This window comes from Triticum dicoccoides, chromosome 3B, assembly GCF_002162155.2.
Source record: "Triticum dicoccoides isolate Atlit2015 ecotype Zavitan chromosome 3B, WEW_v2.0, whole genome shotgun sequence".
NCBI lineage: Eukaryota > Viridiplantae > Streptophyta > Magnoliopsida > Poales > Poaceae > Triticum > Triticum dicoccoides.
The window spans coordinates 64,679,100-64,700,805 of NC_041385.1; the positions used below are offsets into that span (position 1 = coordinate 64,679,100).

Consider the following 21,706-nt stretch of genomic DNA (forward strand, 5'->3'; position numbering starts at 1 on the left):
ATCATTAGCCATCTTCACCTCTTTCTCTTCCAGCAAGCAACTAATTCTTGCTTCAGACCAAAGAAATTCCCCCCTGAGTTTGTGCTTTTTACCAAATTCCTGAAGATATTGTTCGCTCTGTTCTTCCTCTTCTCCACACGCAGAGGAAAAGTTTGTCTTGATCCTCTCAAGTTCGTCGTTCCTTCCCCGTTGGTCCACTGGTCACCACTGATTGAAGTGATCCTGTGGACTTACCGGCCCGTGTTCAGGTATATATTTGATCTCGGTATCCTTAACTTCTTGATCTGTATCGTGGTGGGAGGCACTCCTTCTGTTCATTATTTGATACATAATATTGTATTATCTATATAATACTGCAGGTGTAGAAGCAGTATGGTTTTCTGGTGGTGATTGAACGGTAATCTTCTATGAGATCGACTGATCATCATAACAAACTGATTCTTCAAGATTTATGATCACTATTGGTTCTTACTATTGACGGTTTTTCCTTGACCAGAGAGTTCTTTGTAAGGTAAAGACTTGCAATCAACTTAACTTTCATTAGTCCAGTCGAATAAACTAGTTATCAATATTTCTAGGTTAGCACTGGGGCTATTCATCAGATCAATCAGAAAAGCAAAAAAGCCGCTGGATGATTAATCTAGGTGTTGTAACAGATACAAATATACTTCATCCGGTCCTTTTTACTCCTCGTATACTTGACGCAACATTTTCTTTGGTTCCGATTGATATGTAGACTGCAGACTGCTATGCAGCTGCCATTGGATGGCGCCCTTAACTAGGCAAGACAAACTAATAAATATTTTTGTATGAAAAACTGAAACACATGTAAATTTGCGAGCACAAAAACTTGAACTTAGTCCTTGATACATGGCACTACTCAAGGTGCTGAATCTATATGTAACTAAGCAGCTTCTAGTGTATCTGTAGAGCCTTGTCTAATTTTTGAAAGCATTCATTTTCAGCTTCCAATTTCTGCTATTCTCAGAACAAGTCACCGTGGTGGTTTGGGTGGATCTCCCTTGCCGAGTTTGTCTGATCGATGGCAGCCATACTTGAATCGTTGCTTGGATCATGTGCCAGTAAGTTGCAGAATATCATTACAGATGAGGCCATACTAATCCTCGGGGTGGAAGAAGAGCTCAGAGAAGTCCTGCGACGAGTAGAACTGATAAAATGTTGCATATATGATGCTGAGAAAAGGAGGACAAAAGAGCTAGCAGTAAACAATTGGCTTGGTCAACTGAGAGATGTTATATATGATGTTGATGAAATCCTAGATGTGGCTAGATGTAAAGGAAGCAAGATACTTCCTGATGATCCTTCTTCATCATCAAGCAAATCAGCTGCATGTGCAGGCTTCTCAGTTTCCTCTTGCTTTTGTAACATCTGGTCACGTCATGATGTTGCTGTTCGGATTAGAAGCCTCAACATAAAGATAGAAAACATTTCAAAGGACAAGATATTCTTAACGTTCAACAATAGTACACAACCTGCTGGAAATGGTCCAACATCCAAACTGATAAGAAGTTCCAACCTCATTGAGCCCAACCTTGTGGGAAAGGAGATCATACGTTCTAGCAGGAGGTTGGTGGATTTAGTTCATTCACACAAGGAAAATAAGTCTTACAAGCTTGCTATTGTTGGAACCGGAGGAGTTGGTAAGACAACACTAGCTCAAAAGATATACAATGACAACAAAATAAAAGGAAGCTTTAAGATACACGCATGGATTTGTGTGTCGCAAGATTACAATCAAGTTACTCTTCTGAAAGAGGTTCTCCGTAATATTGGTGTGCATCATCAGCAAGGTGAAACCATAGCCGAGCTGCAGAGAAAGCTTGCAGAAGCAATCAAGGACAAGAGTTTCTTTCTTGTTCTAGATGATGTGTGGCAGTCAAATGTTTGGACAGATTTAATAAGAATTCCAGTAAACGAAACAGCTGTTGGAGTAATATTGGTAACTACAAGAGATGATCAAATTGCAATGACAATAGGTGTGCAGCATATCCATCGAGTCGATCTCATGTCAGTAGAGGTGGGATGGGAGCTACTTTGGAAGAGCATGAATATTGATGAAGAGAAAGAAGTGCAAAATCTAAGAAACATCGGGATTGAGATTATTCGTAAATGCGGCTGCCTCCCTCTTGTAATCAAGGTTACCGCTAGTGTTTTGGCAAGCAGAGGTCGTACAGAGAATGAGTGGAAAAGGTTTTTGGGCAGATATGCTGGATCCCAGAGCATGCTTTCTGATGAAATAGAAAGAGCTATACGTCTAAGCTGCGACGAGTTACCGCATCGTCTGAAGTAGTGTTTCCTTTATTGTGCTTTGCATATTGAAGATTCTCTCATTCGGCGTGGAGAAATTGGCCGGTTATGGATTGCTGAAGGGTTCATCATGGAGCAGCAAGGCCAATCACTAGAAGACATAGCAGAAGAGTACTTCTACGAGCTAATCCATCGAAACCTCCTCCAACCAGATAACAAATATTTTGATCAGGAGAGATGTAGAATGCATGACCTCCTGAGACAGTTTGCTTTATAAATATATCAAGAGAAGAATGTTTTGTTGGAGACGTTGAAACATTAAGAGGTGAAAATATGTCAAAGCTGCGACGTGTTACGGCTGTCACTAAGAAGGATATATTGGTGTTACCTAGAGTCGATAAGGTGGAAGTTAAGGTGAGGACTTTCCTAAGTGTTCATGGTGCACAGAGAATGGAGGATGCATTGTTCAAGAGATTTCTGCTTCTTCGTGTTCTGGTGCTGAATTACTCACTTGTACAAAGTGTTCCAGATTGTATAGGAAAATTGATCCATCTTACATCTACTTGATCTGAATTATACTGGCATATCTTGTCTTCCAGAATCCATTGGCTCCCTAAGAAACCTTCAAGTATTGAGCTTGGATTATTGTGGTTCTCTGCATAGTCTTCCTTCAACAATTACCCAGTTGTGCAGTTTAAGATGTCTTTCTCTTGATGGTACAAAAATAGATCAGATTCCAAAAGGGATAGCAAAACTGAAGTTCCTCAATACTTTACAAGGATTCCCTGTAGGTGACGGAAGTGATAATGTTAATGTACAAGATGGATGCAAGTTGGAAGACTTGTCTTATGTGTCGCAGATGAGGGATCTTGGCCTTGTTAAATTGGAAAGAGCAGCTCATTGTGCTACAAATGCAGTGCTGACAGACAAAATGCATCTAAAAAACCTAAGTCTAAGGTGGACTGAACGTGGAGATGGGCAATATACAGAAGAAGACATTAGCAATGCTGAGCGGGTCTTGGAGCAGCTAGTACCTCCAATTAACTTGGAACACCTGTGGATTTTTAATTTCTTTGGCCAGCGGTATCCCACCTGGTTTGGTACCACCTGTTTGCCTTCACTGGAGCATTTGGGCCTCGGGAATGTAATATCCTGTGAGGATATTCCATTGATTGGGCAGCTACCCAACTTGAAATATCTGAGAATTGATGGAGCATATGCAGTTACCAAGGTTGGACCTGAATTTGTTGGCTGTAGGAAGGGTGATCCTTTCAATGAGTTAGTTTATTTTCCTAAACTTGAATGTTTGATCCTCAAGGATATGCCGAACTGGGAGGAGTGGTCTTTTTTTGAGGATCCAGAAGTGGATGCCCATTCTGCAATGTTGCAACTGCTGCCCCGTTTAGTGCTTTTGAAACTCGAAGGTTGCCCGAAGCTGAGGGCTCTCCCGCGGCAGCTTGGAGAGGTCGCTGCCAGCTTGAAGGAGCTTAGATTAATTGGAACAAACAACTTGAAGGCCCTGGAGGACTTCCCACTGCTCTCGGTTCTCCTTATACAGAATTGTACGAGCCTGGAGTTGATTTCCAACCTCCCTCGAGTGACAGACATGTGTGCACATGGCTGTCCAAACTTAAGCCATGTAGAGGGGTTGGGTAGTTTGCAGCAGCTGGGGCTGGGCGTGGATATGCAAGAGATCTCTTCCCACTGGCTGCCTCAGCTTCAAAAACAGAACCAGCGAGTTCATGGCGAAGACCTGGATGTCTACACGCTGTCTACCAGTTAGATGGCAATGAAAGCACAAGGTATGAACACCGCATATATACTGGTTGGACATTTTGTTTTGTGTCTTTGATTCTCTGGACCATAATTTTATGCCTCATTGGATACACAAACAAATTGCAAGCTTCGTATGGCATCATTCGATGCACCAGAAATGCTTAAATTTGTTTTCCTTGTACACATTTGAAAAGAGCTTTAGTACATGTCCATGGAAGCAGATTGCAGGCATATACAAGTTATCAAGTGTTGTGTGTTGCTCTAAGTTGCTTATGTGTCCCGTAGTGTATGCTCATCAGAACTACTACCGTTTATTTCCTAATTCTATTATATATGCTGGACTTGTGGTGCAGAGTGCAGTTCACTTCGGCGGGCAAAGCGTGAGGCATGCTAAGTTGAGGAAGCCTGTCAATACTGAAGATGCGCAAAGTATCCTATTTTTCTGTGGGCGGGTGCCCTTCAAATATTGTATTGTATTTCATTTTGCTTATTTCTAAATTCGGCTGGAGGCCTTTGTTGAACTAAACCTCCTGTGCGGTATGCTTTCAGTTTCCGACGAGTTCCGTTTTACCTTTTCCCTGAACTTGAGGCAAGAGGCCTTTGATGCACTGAACCTGAGAGACACAGTTTGGTTCTTTGAATGTTATTACGGATGAACTTTATTTTTGCACGATTGTATGCTTTGGATGGAAGTGATGCATTTCGTTTTATTTTGTTTCTGAACTTGGGCCTGAGGCTTTGCTACAGTGAACATGTGTAACCTGTATGTATGGTTGAACTTGTGTGTGTGTGACCTGGTGAAGGAAGAGCAATTTGTTTCTGTAATCCTGCGTTCCGTCATATGGCGAAACTGCATTATCAGAAGGACTGTCTGACTGAAATCTTGACCAAAAATAATTTTGTACATATTTTTTTCCCTGGATGTTGGCATACTGACATAGTTGTAGAGTGCAGACTGAACACAGCGACGAGATGTGCACAGTGCGGTGGAGGTGGATGCTGCCTGCGGATGTGCCGGAGCTCTGGACTTGGACGAGAGCTGAATAAGAACAAGGAAAACACAGAAAGTACCCATGCACCATCTGCCCTAGCAAGCAATGCTCTTGAAGACTATCCTTACTGAACTTATATACTGCAATTTAGGCATTTTTATTTTTTCTCACGACTCTCCTTGGGGCGTGATGGCGGAGCTCGGAAGGCGGTGGTGGAGGAGTGGCCCAAATATTCTTTCTCAGGGCTCTCATTTTTTTAATACAAAAAATATTCCCATTTAAAAAAAATTGTTCGTGTTTTCAAATAATGCCCCGAACCTTTAGAGATTTCTTTTGTTGGACCTTGACCCAAATTTCATGTGTTTTGACAATTCTTCCTGAAATGCTAAAAAAATGTTCCCGGAACTTTAGTAGTGTTTGCATTTCGAAAAAATGTTCCCGGAACTTTAGTAAGTGTTTGCATTTCGAAAAAATGTTCCTGGATTAAACTGTTCGTTCTTAAAATATTCATAATCAAAAAATGTTCCCATTTTTTGTAAGTGTTCGTGTTTTGAAAGAATGGAGGCCTGTTTAGGGCCTGCTGGAGCGAGTGGGGGGTTGGCCCCAGAAGCTGTTGTTGTTTACAGGGCTAGGCTGGGCTGGGCCTGCTGTATCTCCCCGTTTTCTGCAGATCCGCCGTTGACTGCTTCCTCCTCCTCGTGCACGGGATCAAGTTGGACCGGCCCCGAGCTCCACCATCGACCTCGCCTTCAACTTGGACCCGACGTCGTTCGTTGCTGATTCCAGTCAGCTGTCGCCCTCCAGAAGGCAAAGGAACCGTTCGTCGGAAGGTTCAGAGAGGATGACAGGCGACGCACGCTGGAGGGTCCGCTTCGCAGCGGACCTGGTGACCGCACGCCGCGTCACGCTCGACGACGGCGAGCTGTGGCTGCGCGGGGATGCTCTCCGGATCGTGCTGCTCGACGCGAGGGGACACACGGTGGATGCACGCTACCTTCGCCCTGGTGAGTGGATTGATATCGGGGATATCGTCGCATTTCCCTGCCACTTTGCTAGGGTTTGTGACAGAGCTCCGGCGACCGGCGGAAATCCCGGCGAGAACGCGCCGCCGCATGGCCTGCCGTGTGGGCGAGCGGTACACGGGAACGTTCGTGCGGATCGGGACGCGCACCGCCGAACACCACGTATGACAGATGGACCCGGGGTCCTGGGGCGCGGACCGGTCCGCCATGGGACGGATGCGCGACACGTAGGCGAGGGCAGATCCGACTGCTATGAGAGCGGCGGAGCTAGGGTTTACGGGGGCGCCGCGGGTATAAAACATACGGCAGCCACCCCTTCCTCAATTTTGGATCTTGACGAGGGGCTCGCCCACTTCTGGAGCGCTCCGCTTCTTGTCAGATCTAGGTTTCATCCAAACTTCGCCTGGTGGGAGGCCAAAATCCATGGCGATTTGCGCTCCTTTGCTCAAGTAGTTGCCTCTCGATCCCCTACAAATCCTCCTGCTAGATCCAGAGAGAAGCCACCTGATAGATCGTCCACGGATCCTGCTGTTAGATCCAAAGAGAGGTCGCCTGATAAGATGAGAGGGGATGGTTTTGGGGCGGGCCGCCATGGGCGTGGCGCCGGGCGTTTCGACCATGGCCGCGGCCGTGGTTTCGATTCCCACGTCTGGAAGCGCAAGACGGAGATGGGGAGTTCCTCCACCACCAACGACAAGTGGGAAGAGGCAGCCGGCAGCCTGCAGGCGAACCGAACCCGCCAATCCCGGTGGGATGGGGATGGCGGTGACCTGCAGGACACTCAGGAGCCGGTGGCGGCCGAGGGGCAACGCTCCCCCTCACCGTCAAGAGATTCGTGCTGGGGACACCAGAGGCGAGAAAGATCACCACACCGTTGACAAGAACAATCCTGCTGCTGGTAACCGCGAGTACTCCTCCTCTGGTACTGTCGTTCCCCCTTGTGATGCTTGTCAGATCTGCCATTTGCTTGGGCACTTTACTGTTAGATGCCCTCAGGCTTTCCGTGAGAGATGTAAGAAGAGGGGTCATCTGTCTTTTGTTTGCAATGAGTTCTTTCCTTGGGATCACACACCTGTGATGTGTGCATTTCAAACTAAGGGTCAGGGTTTCTTTTACATTCCTGATTACAGTGTGGATAGACAGAGCAGGGAAAATATCTTCAATATTGTTGTCACTATTACTGATGGCTCTGCCCTGACCAAGGATATTGAACACGAGCTGAGCGTGTATGTTGGTCAGGGGTGGCGTTGCTCTGCTAGATTCTTTGCTCCACAAAAATTCGTTATGAGGATGCCGAACCCTAGAGAGGTTGAGAGAGCTCTTTTCGTTGAACGCATTAAGCTGAAAAAGTGTGGGGTTAGTGTTAAGTTCTCTCCTTGGTCTGAAGACATTGATTCTGAGGGACTGTTAGAAATTTCCTGGGTTAAAATTGGAAAAATTCCACCTAACAAGAGATGTGATAAGACTGTAGCTTATGTGGGAGCGTTAGTTGGGATTACCCTGGAAGTTGATATGTCAACTATAAACCGCCCCTCTTCTGTCAGAGCTAAAATCGGGTGTAGATCGATAGCTCAACTCCCTGCTACTGTTGAAGGGGTGCTTGCAGGACGTTTCTACAGGTTTACTTATGAGGTTGAGGAGGTTTTGGTCAAGAACCCTGTGGATGCAGAAAAGGAGGATCCTATCCCTGTGGATGGAACCAAGGCAGATCAAACTCCTAAGAGGAAACGCACTGAACATGAGAAAGGGGTGCCGCAGCCTGAGTCTGTTGGGCATGGCAATATTGGGGGTTCCTATCGTGGTGGCAAGGCCTGTCGCCTGCTATACGATGACAAAGAGGGATCTCCTTCTACTGAAAGTGATGGGGATAATTCCCTGCTTATTGAAACAATGCAGAGAGAAATTGAGGAGAAAATGAGGGAAGGGGATGTTGATTCTTCCAACTAGATTGTCCCCAGGAATCCTGATATCATGGAGAATGCTGCGCAAGATATTCAGATTGTGGAGGTAACTGGTGAGGTGGTCCCTGGGATGAAGACTTCATGCAGCTATGTGGTACAACTCCCATCTTCTGAAAGCATTGAAGAGGTCATTCTCACTCCCCCACTAGCACCTGAAGCCCCACTGAGGTTCAGCAAGCGTAACATCTCTGGAATGCAGGACAAGGTGGAGGACAGGGCCAAGAAAATGGCTAGTAAGAAAAACCTGGAAGGTAACAATACCCCTACTTTCAAGAATTCATTTGATGCACTTTCTGATAATGAGCTGATTAACAGAGCGAATATGATAGGGGTAGAAATACCCAATGATGATTTCATTGTCGTTGACATTATTAGAGAGCTTGAGTGCGCCCTAAAAGAATTAGAAGATAAAAAAGAAAATAATAATGCTGATAATGAGTAGGATGTTTTGATTGTGACAGATGGTTTGGGTAGGGAAACCCCTATGAGCTTAGAATGGCTAGACCAGGAAGAACACATCTATGAGCGTATCTCTTCTGTTAAGCCTAAAAAGAAAAAACACAATAAATCCAATGTCAAGATCCCTAGGCCTGTGACTAGGAGTCAGAAAAGAAATAATACTGAGGAAGATTTGATATGTAACCCTGCCCCGTCTCCTGGTAGGGTTACTCGGACCAAATTTCACAAAAAACATTCCAAATGAGAGGACTCATTTGGAACTGTCGAGGGGTGGGCAAGAAAGGGATGGCCACCTGCCTCTCAGACATGATTAGTGACCATTCCCTTGACTTCCTGGGTTTGCAAGAAACTATGAAAAAAGAGTTTACTCCTAAATGCCTGAGAAGAATTGATCCCTTTGACATTTTTGAGTGGAATTGGGTGCCTTCCACGTGCAAATCTGGAGGCATTTTGTGCGGTACGAGGAGAGATACTTTTGATTTAGTCTCCTATACTAAGGGCAAGTATGTACTGCAACTAGTGTTGTATGACATACAGAAAAAAATCCAGTGGGGTTTGCTGGTAGCCTATGGATCGGCGCATGATGAATTCAAAAATGAATTCCTAGTTGAGCTAGCTTCCTTTTGTAGTGGCATGACCATACCCTACATAGTAGGGGGGGGGGATTTTAATATCCTAAGACATTCGGAGAAAAGAATAAGAAAATGTCGAACAACAAAGCCACTGACTTGTTTAACTCCATCATCAATACACTAGCTCTTAGGGAGATTCATATCAGTGGGGGGAAGTATACTTGGACCAATAACCAGACTCATCCCACACTAGAGAAGCTAGATCGAATCCTCATGTCGGAATGCTGGGAAGATATTTTCCCACTGGTCTCTGTGAGGAAATTAGTCTGGGAGATTTCTGATCATAACCCTCTTTTGTTATCTTTCGGGGAAGAGGGGCGCGAAGCCCCGAAACCTCGCGAATTTCGCTTCAATCTGTCTTGGATCAATGATGAAAAGTTTCTGCCTGCTGTGAAGAGAATTTGGGCTAGGAATGTTGCCTCATCAGATCCAATTGATATCCTGAATATCAAGCTGAAAAGATTTAAAACAAATTTTAAAGGGTGGGGTTCGGATAAGTATGGCCATGATAAGAAAAGGAAAGAGGACTTACGTATGGAACTAGCTATGCTTGAGGAAATGGAAGAAGAAGATATGTTGCCTCCTGACTTGTATAGTAGAAAGATGGATATCAACGCTGAGTTATATGAGCTCCTGGTAAACGAGGAAATATTTTGGCTCCAACAGTCCCATGAGCGCTGGCTGCTCAAAGGAGACCTGAATACTGACTACTATCACAAAATTGCTAATGGGAGGAAACGAAAAAATACAATCCAATCGCTTAAAGTGGGGGAGACTTTGATTGAAGGCACGGACAATTTGGTTACCCATGTTGGGGAACGTTGCAGAAAATTAAAATTTTTCCTACGGTTTCACCAAGATCCATCTATGAGTTCATCTAAGCAACGAGTCAAGGGAGTGAGTTTGCATCTACATACCACTTGTAGATCGCGTGCGGAAGCTTTCAAGGGGATGGTGATGATGGAGTTGTACCCGACGTGATTCAGATCACCGATGTCCAAGTGCTGAACGGACAGCACCTCCGCGTTCAACACACGTACAGGACAGGAGACGTCTCCTCCTTCTTGATCCAGCAAGGGGGAAGGATAGGTTGAGGAAGATTGCTCCAACGGTAGCACGACGGCGTGGTGGTGTTGGTGCAGCAGTACTCCGACAGGGCTTCGCAAGCACGTAACGGAGGAGGAGATGTGTTGGGGAGGGGAGGGGCTGCGCCTTGGATGTGTGTTTTAGCAGCCCTCCCATCACCCCTCTATTTATAGGGGAAGGGGCAAGGGGGGCCGACCCCTCTAGATGGGATCTAGAGAGGGGGCGAGGGGGCGGCGACCAGGGAGGGGGGACTTGCCCCCCAAGCAAAGGGGGCGCCCCCCTTAGGGTTTCCCCCCCAACCCTAGGCGCATGGGCCCAAGGTGGGGGGTGCGCCAAGCCCTCCAGGGGCTGGCTCCCTCCCCTTTGCGGCCCATGTGGCCCTACGGGAGGGGTGGCCCCTCCCGGTGGACCCCCGGAACCTCTCCGGTGGCCCTGGTACAATACCGATAAGCCCCCGAAACTTTCCGGTGTCCGTATGACAACTTCCCATATATAAAACTTCACCTCCGGACCATTCCGGAACTCCTTGTGACGTCCGGGATCTCATCCGGGACTCCGAACAACATTCGGTAATCACATACTAGTCTTCCTAATAACCCTAGCGTCACCGAACCTTAAGTGTGTAGACCCTATGGGTTCGGGAGACATGCAGACATGACCGAGACCACTCTCCGGTCAATAACCAACAGCGGGATCTGGATACCCATGTTGGCTCCCACATGTTCCACGATGATTTCATCGGTTGAACCACGATGTCGAGGATTCGATCAAAAACCCCGTATACAATTCCCTTTGTCAATCGGTACGTTACTTGCCCGAGACTCGATCGTCGGTATCCCAATACCTTGTTCAGTCTCGTTACCGGCAAGTCACTTTACTCGTACCGTAATGCATGATCCCGTGGCCAACCACTTGGTCACCTTGAGCTCATTATGATGATGCATTACCGAGTGGGCCCAGAGATACCTCTCCGTCATACGGAGTGACAAATCCCAGTCTCGATCCGTGTCAACCCAACAGACACTTTCGGAGATACATGTAGTGCACCTTTATAGTCACCCAGTTACGTTGTGACATTTGATACACCCAAAGCACTCCTACGGTATCCGGGAGTTACACGATCTCATGGTCAAAGGAATAGATACTTGACATTGGAAAAGCTCTAGCAAACGAACTACACGATCTTTGTGCTATGCTTAGGATTGGGTCTTGTCCATCACATCATTCTCCTAATGATGTGATCCCGTTATCAACGACATCCAATGTCCATAGCCAGAAAACCATGATTATCTGTTGATCACAACGAGCTAGTCAACTAGAGGCTCACTAGGGACATATTGTGGTCTATGTGTTCACACGTGTATTACGATTTCCGGATAATACAGTTATAGCATGAACAAAAGACAATTATCATGAACAATGAAATATAATAATACTTTTATTATTGCCTCTAGGGCATATTTCCAACAGTCTCCCACTTGCACTAGAGTCACCAATCTAGTTACATTGTGATGAATCGAACACCCATAGAGTTCTGGTGTTGATCATGTTTTGCTCGCGAGAGAGGTTTAGTCAACGGATCTGCGACATTCAGATCCGTGTGTACTTTGCAAATATCTATGTCTCCATCTTGAACATTTTCACGGATGGAGTTGAAACGACGCTTGATGTGCCTGGTCTTCTTGTGAAACCTGGGCTCCTTGGCAAGGGCAATAGCTCCAGTGTTGTCACAGAAGAGTTTGATCGGCCTCGACGCATTGGGTATGACTCCTAGGTCGGTGATGAACTCCTTCACCCAAATCGCTTCATGCGCTGCCTCCGAGGCTGCCATGTACTCCGCTTCACACGTAGATCCCGCCACGATGCTCTGCTTGCAGCTGCACCAGCTTACTGCTCCACCATTCAACATATACACGTATCCGGTTTGTGACTTAGAGTCATCCAGATCTGAGTCGAAGCTAGCGTCGACGTAACCCTTTACGACGAGCTCTTTGTCTCCTCCATAAACGAGAAACATGTCCTTTGTCCTTTTCAGGTACTTCAGGATATTCTTGACCGCTGTCCAGTGTTCCTTGCCGGGATTACTTTGGTACCTCGCTACCAAACTTACGGCAAGGTTTACATCAGGTCTGGTACACAGCATGGCATACATAATAGATCCTATGGCTGAAGCATAGGGGATGACACTCATCTCTTCTTTATCTTTTGCCGTGGTCGGGGACTGAGCCGAGCTCAATCTCACACCTTGTAACATAGGCAAGAACCCCTTCTTGGACTGATCCATTTTGAACCTTTTCAAAATCTTATCAAGGTATGTGCTTTGTGAAAGACCTATGAGGCGTCTCGATCTATCTCTATAGATCTTGATGCCTAATATATAAGCAGCTTCTCCAATGTCCTTCATTGAAAAACACTTATTCAAGTAGGCCTTAATGCTGTTCAGAAGTTCTATATCATTTCCCATCAAGAGTATGTCATCTACATATAATATGAGAAATGCTACAGAGCTCCCACTCACTTTCTTGTAAACGCAGGCTTCTCCATAAGTCTGCATAAACCCAAACGCTTTGATCATCTCATCAAAGCGAATGTTCCAACTCCGAGATGCTTGCACCAGTCCATAAATGGATCGCTGGAGCTTGCATACTTTGTTAGCGTTCTTAGGATCGACAAAACCTTCCGGCTGCATCATATACAACTCTTCCTTAAGATGTCCGTTAAGGAATGTCGTTTTGACGTCCATCTGCCATATCTCATAATCATAGTATGCGGCAATTGCTAACATGATTCATACGGACTTTAGCTTCGCTACGGGAGAAAATGTCTCGTCGTAGTCAATCCCTTGAACTTGTCGATAACCCTTAGCGACAAGTCGAGCTTTATAGATGGTAACATTACCATCCGTGTCCGTCTTCTTCTTAAAAGTCCATTTGTTTTCTATCGCTCGCCGGTCATCGGGCAAGTCTGTCAAAGTCCATACTTTGTTTTCATACATGGATCCTATCTCGGATTTCATGGCTTCAAGCCATTTGTTGGAATCTGGGCCCGCCATCGCTTCTTCATAGTTCGAAGGTTCACCGTTGTCTAACAACATGATTTCCAGGACAGGGTTGCCGTACCACTCTGGTGCGGAATGTGTCCTTGTGGACCTACGAAGTTCAGTAGCAACTTGATCCGAAGTACCTTGATCATCATCATTGTTTTCCTCTTCAGTTGGTGTGGGCATCACAAGAACGTTTTCCTGAGCTGCACCACTTTCCCATTCGAGAGGTAGTACTTCATCGAGTTCTACTTTCCTCCCACTTACTTCTTTCGAGAGAAACTCTTTTTCCAGAAAGCATCCGTTCTTGGCAACAAAGATCTTGCCCTCGGATCTTAAGTAGAAGGTATACCCGACAGTTTCCTTAGGGTATCCTATGAAGACGCATTTTTCCGACTTCGGTTCGAGCTTTTCAGGTTGAAGTTTTTTGACATAAGCATCGCATCCCCAAACTTTTAGAAACGACAGCTTAGGTTTCTTCCCAAACCATAATTTATATGGTGTCGTCTCAACGGATTTAGACGATGCCCTATTTAAAGTGAATGTAGCTGTCTCTAGAGCGTATCCCCAAAATGATAGCGGTAAATCGGTAAGAGACATCATAGACCGCACCATATCCAATAGAGTGCGATTATGACGTTCGGACACACCGTTACGCTGAGGTGTTCCAGGCGGCGTGAGTTGTGAAATGATTCCACATTTCCTCAAGTGTGTACCAAATTCGTGACTTAAGTATTCTCCTCCACGATCTGATCGTAGGAACTTTATCTTTCGGTCACGTTGATTCTCCACCTCATTCTGAAATTCCTTGAACTTTTCAAAGGTCTCAGACTTGTGTTTCATTAAGTAGACATACCCATATCTACTCAAGTCATCAGTGAGAGTGAGAACATAACGATATCCTCCGCGAGCCTCAACGCTCATTGGACCGCACACATCGGTATGTATGAGTTCCAACAAGTTGGTTGCTCGCTCCATTGTTCCGGAGAACGGAGTCTTGGTCATTTTGCCCATGAGGCATGGTTCGCATGTGTCAAACGATTCATAATCAAGAGACTCCAAAAGTCCATCAGCATGGAGCTTCTTCATGCGCTTGACACCAATGTGACCAAGGCGGCAGTGCCACAAGTATGTGGGACTATCGTTATTAACTTTACATATTTTGGCATTCACACTATGAATATGTGTAACATTACGCTCGAGTTCATTAAGAATAAACCATTGACCATCGGAGCATGACCATAAAACATATCTCTCATATAAATAGAACAACCATTATTCTCGGATTTAAATGAGTAGCCATCTCGTATTAAACGAGATCCTGATACAATGTTCATGCTCAAACTTGGCACTAAATAACAATTATTAAGGTTCAAAACTAATCCCGTAGGTAAATGTAGAGGCAGCGTGCCGACGGCGATCACATCGACTCTGGAACCATTCCCGACCCGCATCGTCACCTCGTCCTTCGCCAGTCTCCGTTTATTCCGCAGCTCCTGCTGTGAGTTACAAATATGAGCAACGGCACCGGTATCGAATACCCAGGAGTTACTACGAGTACTGGTAAGGTACACATCAATTACATGTATATCAAATATACCTTTGGTGTTGCCGGCCTTCTTATCCGCTAAGTATTTGGGGCAGTTCCGCTTCCAATGACCCTTCCCCTTGCAATAAAAGCACTCAGTCTCAGGCTTGGGTCCATTCTTTGACTTCTTCCCGGCAACTGGCTTACCAGGCGCGGCAACATCCTTGCCGTCCTTCTTGAAATTCTTCTTGCCCTTGCCCTTCTTGAACTTAGTGGTCTTATTGACCATCAACACTTGATGTTCTTTCTTGACTTCAGTCTCTGCTGACTTCAGCATTGAGAACACTTCAGGAATGGTCTTTACCATCCCCTGCATGTTGTAGTTCATCACAAAGCTCTTGTAGCTTGGTGGGAGCGACTGGAGGATTCTGTCAATGACCGCCTCATCTGGGAGGTTAATGTTCAGCTGGGTCATACGGTTGTGCAACCCAGACATCTTGAGTATGTGCTCACTGACAGAACTGTTTTCCTCCATCTTACAACTACAGAACTTGTCGGAGACATCATATCTCTCGACCCGGGCATGAGCTTGGAAAACTAGTTTCTGCTCTTCGAACATCTCATATGCTCCGTGATGCTCAAAACGCTTTTGGAGCCCCGGTTCTAAGCTGTAAAGCATGCCGCACTGAATGAGGGAGTAATCATCAGCGCGAGTTTGCCAAGCGTTCATAACGTCTTGATTCTCTGGGACGGGAGCGTCACCTAGCGGTCCTTCTAGGACATATTGCTTCCTGGCAGCTATGAGGATGATCCTCAGGTTCCGGACCTAGTCCGTATAGTCACTGCCATCATCTTTCAGCTTGGTTTTCTCTAGGAACGCGTTGAAGTTCATGTTGACATGAGCGTTGGCTATTTGATCTACAAGACATATTTGCAAAGGTTTTAGACTAAGTTCATGATAATTAAGTTCATCTAATCAAATTATGAACTCCCACTCAGATTAGACATCCCTCTAGTCATCTAAGTGTTACATGATCCGAGTCGACTAGGCCGTGTCCGATCATCACGTGAGACGGACTAGTCATCGTCGGTGAATATCTTCATGTTGATCGTATCTTCCATACGACTCGTGTTCGACCTTTCGGTCTCCGTGTTCCGAGGCCATGTCTGTACATGCTAGGCTCGTCAAGTTAACCCTAAGTGTTTTTGCATGTGTCAAACTATCTTACACCCGTTGTATGTGAACGTAAGGATCTATCACACCCGATCATCACGTGGTGCTTCGAAACGACGAACTGTAGCAACAGTGCATAGTTAGGGGAGAACACTTCTTGAAATTGTTGTAAGGGATCGTCTTATTTACTACCGTCGTTCTAAGTAAACAAGATGCATAAATATAATAAACATCGCATGCAATTATATAGTTGTGACATGATATGGCAAATATCATATAGCTCCATTGATCTCCATCTTCGGGGCTCCATGATCATCTTGTCACCGGCTTGACACCATGATCTCCATCATCATGATCTCCATCATCGTGTCTTCATGAAGTTGTAACGCCAACGACTACTTCTACTTCTATGGCTAACGCGTTTAGCAATAAAGTAAAGTAGTTTACATGGCGTTCTTCAATGACACGCAGGTCATACAAAAAATAAAGACAACTCCTATGGCTCCTGCCGGTTGTCATACTCATCGACATGCAAGTCGTGAATCCTATTACAAGAACATGATCTCATACATCACAATTCATCATTCATCACAACTTCTGGCCATATCACATCACATGAACAATCGCTGCAAAAACAAGTTAGACGTCCTCTAATTGTTGTTGCATCTTTTACGTGGCTGCAATTGGGTTCTAGCAAGAACGTTTTCTTACCTACGAATAACCACAACGTGATTTTGTCAAACTTCTATTTACCCTTCATAAGGGCCCTTTTCATCGAATCCGCTTCAACTAAAGTGGGAGAGACAGACACCCGCCAGCCACCTTATGCAACTAGTGCATGTCAATCGGTGGAACCGGTCTCACGTAAGCGTACGTGTAAGGTTGGTCCGGGCCGCTTCATCCCACAATACCGCTGAAGAAAGAAAAGACTAGTAGTGGCAAGCAAGTTGACAAGATCCACGCCCACAACAAAATTGTGTTCTACTCGTGCATTAGAGAACTACGCATAGACCTAGCTCATGATGCCACTGTTGGGGAACGTTGCAGAAAATTAAAATTTTTCCTACGGTTTCACCAAGATCCATCTATGAGTTCATCTAAGCAACGAGTCAAGGGAGTGAGTTTGCATCTACATACCACTTGTAGATCGCGTGCGGAACTTTCAAGGGGATGGTGATGATGGAGTCGTACCCGACGTGATTCAGATCACCGATGTCCAAGTGCTGAACGGACAGCACCTCCGCGTTCAACACACGTACGGGACGGGAGACGTCTCCTCCTTCTTGATCCAGCAAGGGGGAAGGAGAGGTTGAGGAAGATTGCTCTAACGGTAGCACGACGGCGTGGTGGTGTTGGTGCAGCAGTACTCCGACAGGGCTTCGCAAGCACGTAACGGAGGAGGAGATGTGTTGGGGAGGGGAGGGGCTGCGCCTTGGATGTGTGTTTTAGCAGCCCTCCCCTCACCCCTCTATTTATAGGGGAAGGGTCAAGGAGGACCGACCCCTCTAGATGGGATCTAGAGGGGGGGCGGCGGCCAGGGAGGGGGGGACTTGCCCCCCAAGCAAAGGGGGCGCCCCCCTTAGGGTTTCCCCCCCAACCCTAGGCGCATGGGCCCAAGGTGGGGGGCGCGCCCAGCCCTCCAGGGGCTGGCTCCCTCCCCTTTGCGGCCCATGTGGCCCTCCGGGAGGGGTGGCCCCTCCCGGTGGACCCCCGGAACCTCTCCGGTGGCCCTGGTACAATACCGATAAGCCCCCGAAACTTTCCGGTGTCCGTATGACAACTTCCCATATATAAAACTTCACCTCCGAACCATTCCGGAACTCCTCGTGACGTCCGGGATCTCATCCGAGACTCCGAACAACATTCGGTAATCACATACTAGTCTTCCTAATAACCCTAGCGTCACCGAACCTTAAGTGTGTAGACCCTACGGGTTCGGGAGACATGCAGACATGACCGAGACCACTCTCCGGTCAATAACCAACAGCGGGATCTGGATACCCATGTTGGCTCCCACATGTTCCATGATGATTTCATCGGTTGAACCACGATGTCGAGGATTCGATCAAAAACCCCGTATACAATTCCCTTTGTCAATCGGTACGTTACTTGCCCGAGACTCGATCGTCGGTATCCCAATACCTTGTTCAGTCTCGTTACCGGCAAGTCACTTTACTCGTACCGTAATGCATGATCCCGTGGCCAACCACTTGGTCACCTTGAGCTCATTATGATGATGCATTACCGAGTGGGCCCAGAGATACCTCTCCGTCATACGGAGTGACAACTCCCAGTCTCGATCCGTGTCAACCCAACAGACACTTTCGGAGATACATGTAGTGCACCTTTATAGTCACCCAGTTACGTTGTGACGTTTGATACACCCAAAGCACTCCTACGGTATCCGGGAGTTACACGATCTCATGGTCAAAGGAATAGATACTTGACATTGGAAAAGCTCTAGCAAACGAACTACACGATCTTTGTGCTATGCTTAGGATTGGGTCTTGTCCATCACATCATTCTCCTAATGATGTGATCCCGTTATCAACGACATCCAATGTCCATAGCCAGGAAACCATGACTATCTGTTGATCACAACGAGCTAGTCAACTAGAGGCTCACTAGGGACATATTGTGGTCTATGTGTTCACACGTGTATTACGATTTCCAGATAATACAGTTATAGCATGAACAAAAGACAATTATCATGAACAATGAAATATAATAATACTTTTATTATTGCCTCTAGGGCATATTTCCAACAACCCATGCCACTGAATTTTACAAAGAGCTGTTTGGACCAGCCCCTGGTAACCAGATCCATCTTGATCCGGAAACCTGGTCACCTGAGGAGAAACTGGATGAAAAAGATAATAACGACCTATGTCGTGAATTTACAGAACAAGAGGTCAAAGAGGCTCTTTTTGATATGGCTCCCAATAGGGCCCCCGGGCCTGACAACATCCTTGCTGAGTTCTATCAGGTGTGCTGGGACATAGTTAAAAACGACATTATGGCCCTGTTTAAAGCTTTCCACCAAGGAACGCTGGATGTTCAGAGGTTGAATTATGGAGTGATCACTCTACTCCCTAAAATTTCTGGGGCTGGGAAGATTCAACAGTATAGGCCTATATGCTTATTGAGATGCCCATACAAGTTAATCACGAAAGTCCTCGACCGAAGAGTTGCTGTATATGCAAACAAACTCATTAGACCTACTCAAAACGCCTTTGTAAAAGGGAGAAATATCATGGACGGAGTCCTGTCCCTGCATGAGCTTCTTAATTACACATATGTTAAGAAGAGAGTAGGAATTGTCCTTAAATTGGACTTTGAAAAAGCATATGACAAGGTAAATTGGGACTTTCTCCTGGAGTGTCACAAGATGCGAGGCTTTGATGATACATGGTGCAGATGGATTGAGCAGATCCTGCATAATGGGACAGTCAGCATTAAGCTTAACGGTAGTGTTGGGCCGTACTTTCAAATCAAAAAGGGTGTGAGGCAGGGGGACCCGCACTCTCCTTTTTTGTTCAATCTAGCTGTTGAATGTCTCACTAAAATGATTAAAAATGCCCAGAAAAACAAACTGATTGTAGGCCTAGCTGCCGACCTGATTCCTGATGGGGTGGCGATCCTATAATATGCGGATGATACAATCATTTGTATTGAAGATGATGTGGATAAGGCTGTCAACCTGCAGTTGCTGCTGTATATGTTCGAAATGATGTCTGGTCTGAAAGTTAACTTTCAGAAAAGTGAGATCCTCACTGTGGGGGGAGATGAAAATGTGGTGAATAAATATGCAGAAATTTTCAACTGTGAGGTTGGCAGCTTCCCACTCAAATATTTGGGGATGCCTGTGAGTTATGCCAATCTAAAAACCTCAGATTGGGAGTTCATTGTTGATAAGTACCTAAAGAGATTTGATGCCTGGATTGGAAACGCTGCCTCAATGGGCGGGAGACACACTCTGCTTGACCCTGTTGTCACTCAGCTCTCTCTATACCATATGTCTATGTGGCTTATGAACAAGACTTTCATCGAGAGGCTAGATAAACACAGACGCAGGTTCTTTTGGCAAGGGTGCAACAAAAAGAGGAGATACTATCTTGTCAAGTGGAGCAAGATTTGTAGATCCAAAGACAAAGGGGGTTTGGGCATTAAAGACCTTAGAAAACAAAATATTAGTCTCATGGTCAAATGGTGGTGGAAATTAGAGACACAAAACGGGCTCTGGCAGGATATAGTCCGGGCCAGGTATCTTCGCAACATCTCTGTTGCTGAAGTTTCTCCCAAATTCTCCGACTCGCCCTGTTGGAAGGCCTTGCTCAAAATCAAAAACATATATATGATGGGCAGGAAAATTGAAACTGGTGCTGGGAACCTTATAAGATTGTGGAAAGATCCAATTAATGGGCTGACCCCATTTCAGGATCAATACCCACGTTTGTTTGAGATATGCAACTACCCCATGAGTACCCTGAATAGGAAAGATAGACTTGATGACACCGATATGTTCAGACGTAGGCTTACCCCTGAGCTGTCCAAGCAATGGGAGGATATGCGTGCTGCAGTTAATAGAATCCACCTCGATGAGAGGAGTGATCGTGTCTTTTGGGGACTCAACCAGAGTGGCAAGTTCACCACTAAATCGGTGTATAAGATGTTGGAGGAGCCTCTTAGTGGTTGCCACTATAGATGGATTTGGAAAGACAAAATCCCTCTTAAAATCAAAATCTTCCTATGGCAGATGTCGCAAGACGCAATTCTCACTAGGCAAGTTATGAGAAAGAAGAAATGGCCGGGGAATCCCTGTTGCTCTTTTTGCAAACAGGTTGAAACGGTACAACATCTTTTCTTCAATTGTCCCGTGGCAAGAATTGTATGGCGATCGATTGTGGTTGCTCTTGGTACTGATAGATGTCCGTCGAATTACTGGCAATACTTTGTGCGGTGCAATAAATTCCTTCCTGGGAAACAAAAGTTTTACACTGTAGGTCTAGCGGCTGTATGTTGGGCGATTTGGTTGGCTCGCAACCGAGCTACCTTTGAAAAAAAACAAATCAAGACTCCTTTTGAGATTGTGTTTTCTCTGTGTTCCTTTTTACTTTACTGGACAGGGCTACAACAAGGAGAGGACGCCAAAGATCTTCTTTCTGGAGCCGAGATGACCAGGACTGGCACGATGCAGCTGATGAAGATGTGTGGCGCTGTCAAGCAACCAATCCAGGGCGCTTGAAAGGAAAAGACGGGCGCGCAACCTCGATGCTGTTCTCTCTCGGCGAAGATTACCATCTGTTTACTTGACTTTGCACCTGTGTTCTGATACTTGATCCTGAGCTTTTGAGATTGTAATAGGATAGATGTTAAGTCGTGCTATCCAGGTTTTCGCCCCATGATACCCGTTTCGATGGCGACCAAGTATGGTGGGTTTCCTGGTAGTGCTAGAACTCGCTTTACTTCTTTCCCTCCCCCTGACCTTCTCGTTTGAACGGGTTGTATTTCCGTTCTTTGCAATGGAAAGGAGTAAAGCCCGGTTCAAAAAAAAATCTCCCCGTTTTCTTTCCCCAAACGGAGCCGCCGCCGCCGCCGCCGTTCCCGTGTTCGGCCGTCGTCGTCGTCCCCCTCCGACTGAAATCCCTCCCCTCCATACAACCTTTCAGCGATTCCTCTCGGTTGCTTCCGCTGTCCTCACTCAGTCCTCTGCGTTGCCCTCGCCCCCACCAATTAATGTCTTCGTCCGCGCTCGCCACAGCCAGCTG

The 21,706-nt window shown here is 46.0% G+C and overlaps 2 pseudogenes; both read left to right on the top strand.

The window, feature by feature from the left end:
• LOC119274727 lies at nucleotides 1-4,846 on the top strand (annotated as a pseudogene).
• A 1,965-nt stretch (nucleotides 4,847-6,811) lies between these two features.
• On the top strand, nucleotides 6,812-8,722 carry LOC119279292 (annotated as a pseudogene).
• The last annotated feature ends 12,984 nt before the right edge of the window (nucleotides 8,723-21,706 follow it).